The sequence below is a fragment of the Vipera ursinii genome (genome assembly GCF_947247035.1).
Source record: "Vipera ursinii genome assembly, chromosome: Z".
Taxonomy (NCBI): domain Eukaryota; kingdom Metazoa; phylum Chordata; class Lepidosauria; order Squamata; family Viperidae; genus Vipera; species Vipera ursinii.
The window spans coordinates 14805420-14810346 of NC_139517.1; positions in this window are offsets into that span (position 1 = coordinate 14805420).

A 4927-nucleotide genomic window follows, 5' to 3' on the forward strand; every position below is an offset into this window, starting at 1 on the left:
TTTGTGTCCCTTCTAAATATGAAATCTATATAAATACACACACACACTATATGTGTGTGTGTGTGTGTATATATATATATATATATATATATATATATATATATATGTGTGTGTGTGTGTGTGTGTGTGTGTGTGTGTGTGTATAAGGTAAAGGTTCCCCTGCACATGCGTGCTAGTCGTTTCCAACTCTAGGGGCTGGTGCTCATCTCCGTTTCAAAGCCGAAGAGCCAGCGCTTGTCCGAGGACGTCTCCATGGTCATGTGGCCGACATGACTAGACGCCAAAGGCTCACGGAACGCTGTTACCTTCCCACCGTAGTGGTCCCTATTTTTCTACTTGCATTTTTTACGTGCTTTCGAACTGCTAGGTTGGCAGAAGCTGGGACGAGGAACAGGCGCTCACTCTGCTACGCGGCACTCGAGATTCGACCTGCCAAACTGCCGATCTTCTGATCGACAACCATACACACACACACACAGGGCTTTTTTTGTCATAGAACGCTCAGAACGGAGTTCCGGCCCCTTATAGGGTAGGCAAGGCGAGTTGTATGACGTGTGAGTTCCGGCACGTTTTTCTTTTACAAAAAAAGTGTGTGTGTGTGTATGTTTCATCTCTTGTAAAACAGACAAAATGTGTGGTTGCTATGTGTGTGTATATACGTGTATATACACACAGCCACCTTCACTCCAGGCAAGACTTAGGAGATTAAACTATGCTCTTCTGTTAAGGGAAGGATGGTTCTTTCGTACAGGAAGGGAATGCTGGGCAAACATGTTTAAAATCTCCTTTGGAGAGATTCCTAATCTTTTTAATTTTCCATGTAACAGTGTTGTTAAGAACTTTTCGAGAGGGCTTGAGAGCAGTTCCCCACCCTCCCAACGACCCTCCCAAAAGATGTTTACAATTATATGCTACAAGCAATGAGGAATAAAGGAAGATGGGATTAAAAAAAATTACTATCACCAAATAATTTTTCTCTCTGTTCACATATCTGTCCGTAGATGTAATGCAGACAAACACGCGAGATAGTTCCTTTGTGATGTATCAAGTTTCTATTTTTACAGACTGGGTCATTTTTGGCTTTGGATCAAGCAACCACTTTCCTGTTTGTTTTTATTTTTACAATTCCCTTGCTGCAAAGGTTGGGGGAGACTACATACACGGGAGAGACCGTGAAGAAGGAAAACAACTTTGCTCTAATAAGAGCATTCTGAGACACCTGAAAGACTAACATAGAATGTTGTCACATACTGGTAGTCCTTGACTTAAGACCACAATTGAGTCCCAAGATTTCCATTGCTAAGCAAGACAAGTGTTAAGTGAGTTTTGCCTCCATTTAAAACCTTTCTTGCCCCAGGTGTTAAGTCAGTAACACGGTTGTTAAGTAAATCTGGCTACATGCCAGATACCAAGCGTCTGAATTTCAATCACATGACCATGGGGATGCTGCAACAGTCAGTGTGAAAAAGTCACCTTTTTCAGTGCCGCTGTAACTTTGAACAGTTACTAAGTGAATGGTTGTAAATTGAGAACTACCTGTAATGATTACGCACCATCAAGTCATTGTTGACTCTTAGTAACCACTGAGGTTTTCTCCATGATGGTCTGTCCCTACTGAGTTGCCAGCTCTCATTACCACTCTAACTGGAACAATCTTTTTTTTTATTGAAAAGTTTTACAGTACATTTTAAGTATACTCCATCCCTAGTATTTCATTAGATGCATGGAATAGAGGCAAATGAAGGCTGTCCCGTAAGACAGAAGTTCCACTGCTAAAAGCTGTAGCCTCCTGAAATGCTGAAAGCTTCCCATTATCCTAAAATATAGCAACACTGGCTAGAGCTTATAAAAGAGCCAGCATTATCTGCAGGGCCAAAAGTTCCTTAATCAATTACATGTTGGTGGAAACCCTCCTTTAATATCCTCTTTCCAGCTGGTCGAGATGCGGCATAAGTGTCCTGGCCTCTGGAGAAATCCAGCCTCTCCCAGTTGGTGGAGTTAGGCAATTCGGAGGACATGAATGAGATCTAGTTGCATAGCGGAAGCATAGGGAAAGCCAGCCGGGGTTGATGCAGATCAAATCTTGAATAGGCCATTGCAAGCCTATATTCCCTTTGTTGGGACAATCAGATAAGAGAAGCCATAGCCCCTAGCTGCATAACGGGATCGAGAAAGGAACTGCCTTCTCAGGCTGTAAAGGTGACAGGAGAATTGTATTTTCAGATTTGTAAAATTCATGTCAACAACTTTCCCAGACAGGAAACGTGACCAGATGAGTTACTTCTACTTTATTGCATCAGAGTCTTGCATTGTCTGACAGTACAAACCTCCCGCCATCTTTTTCACAGCCTGAGAAGTCAGGGATGTTCCCTTCTGGGTTTCTTTCTCTGCCCTTTATGCAGCTGGGGGCTATGCCATCTCTTATCTGATTGTTCACTAGGCAGCATCTCTTCCTTCCCCCCACTCCCCCTCCCCGAGGTCATTGCCATATACCAGGGGTAGGCAACCTTGGCTCTTTTATGACTCGTGGACTTCAATGCCATATACCATTACCATTACTTGAGGACAGAGAAAGTTTTGCCCCAATTCCGTCTTCTGTGTTTCTAGATAAAATATTAGGCACTGAGATTTGAATACAACTCCAAATCTAACTCTAGATTTCAGCTGCTGCTGTCAGACTCACGTTAGTCTCTGTCTGACTTATCATGCTCGTCCCTGTAGATGTATGTGTTCAGCACGCACAGCCCTCCAGGCATCAGTGGCCTTTTGTAACCTTAAGGCAGGGGTGTCAAACTCAATTTCATTGAGGGCCGCATCAGCATTGCGGTTGCCCTCAAGGGGCCGGGTGGGTGTGGCCTGGGTGGGTGTGGCCTACTGGGTGGGCGTGGCTGGAGTGCGTATGGCCTACTGGGTGGGCGTGGCCAGCTCTACATCGTTGGCATCAAGGGTGCCTATGGGGGCCTGGGCAGGAGTGGGACAGATCTGAGGGTCTCTGGCAGGAGGAGGGTCTCTGGGCCAGGGCCAAGGCAGTGGGGGCCATTCCCTCACTGTTTCCAGGATGGCTTCGCGGGCCACATGAAACCACTTCGCGGGCCGGATCCGGCCCCCGGGCCTTGTGTTTGACGTGTCTGCCTTAAGGTATGTCTCACATTGATGTAATAAAACTGCAGTCTCAAAGGGTCTTTACTCCTGGTGACTTCAAAGACTCTTTTCTGGAATCCTTCTGGCAACAGCAGGGAAGTGACTTGCTCCTAATTCCTTAACTTCACCAGCCGTCCTGCAATATCCATTTCCTGTTGGTTATTCTTCCGTGTAACTAACAGGATTCAAGTCAAACTGGTAGCTGGGTCTAGATTAGGAAAGGAGACCAGCTAGTAGCAGCACCTCTCCGTGGTTGGAGATATGCAAGCTATACGTCAAACTTGGGTCAAAGCCTCCCACTTCGTAGCTGGTCCATGCATATTTTTAGAACAGAGCCTGCTTCATTGCTGCGGAGAGGGTAGTTTTTTAATGAATACACACCCACAAAGAAAGGCTGAAAGTGATAAAATAATTGCTCTTATTACTCAGAGCAACAGCATCCCCGTGGTATTAAGTGAGTTGTTTACTATTTCTCAGAGTCACAGTTGCAGTGGGAAAGTTACATGGCTAGTCCACATGAACTAGGAAGTCAAGCAAAGTAGTTATGTAAAAATAATTATAACAATATTAATTCAGCATCTGAAAGAATAAGCAGACTCCAAATAACTTCTGTGATGGGACCTTGTCAAAAGTTAGACTATGTTGTGGAAACCCCAGTTACAGTAAAAAGAAACGGAAACCTTCACACAGCACGTTTTTTGTTTTGTTTTTTTTAAAACAAGGGACAATCACTGGCTACAGAAACTGTGCTAAGCCATAAATGGCATGGGGAATTTTAAGCAGAGCATGATGCGTGACTAACTGGACCAGGGTCTAAAACATCTAAACACAACTTTAGAAAATGCCTAATTTGACTCTACTGGTATTCCTCTCTCTCTCTCTCTCTCTCTCTCTTTCACATGTGTGCACACATGAGAAGCAATTCTCTATAAAGTAGAAACTCAGGCTTTGACCTCAGTCCCAGAGCCACCACAGCTACTCAAAAGGGCCTCCTTGCAACTTTCCGTTCCCCAAGTTGTGCAAGTTTTGGGGAATGGTACAATTGCCCCAATATATTACCACTCCCCAGGATCTTTCTGTTGATAGCCCCCTGTGGCCTTGGTGAATGCCCTTCCAGAGCCTCTGAAAACTATGCAAAGCATGCCCCATTTTTGCCCAATTTTTAGAGACTCCAGGGGCAGGCCATTCAAGAGCACCTCCCATTCTCACACAGCCCCCACAGCCTAGAAAATCAGGTGAGGACGGGGCCTGCTTTTGAGAATAATTGTTGATGTTGGTGAAACGTTGGCACATCCTCGGAAATGTCCTGACACACGTATCATAGGTGGACCATTTCTGGCTTAGCAGGTGGACGCAAAAGGAGCTATAGAGCTGATGGTTTGTGCTTCCTCTTGTTCTTTTTTTCTTTCTTTTTTTTAAAAAACAAAACTCTGAGCAAGGTTGTAAATAATCCTCTGGAGAGTGGTACAAATCAACTTTTGAAAAAAAAGGGAGGGGAAAACAAAACAGGAGCTGACCAGCAAACCACAAAGCATGTAAGAGGGGATCATTTGTAAAATGGATTTGGAATGCTTTGAACCTTTAATAGGCCATGTTCAAAAAAAACCATGGCTTCTTAACAGTGTTTTTTTGTGTGTGTGTGTGTGAGAGAGAGAGAGAGAGAGGGAGAGAGAGAGAGAGAGAGAGAGAGAGAGAAATGAGACAATCAGTTGTTGGGCCCACTGTTGAGCCAAATCAACCAAGCTTCCCTGTTATTTAGTGCAAGATAGATCATTGACAACACACT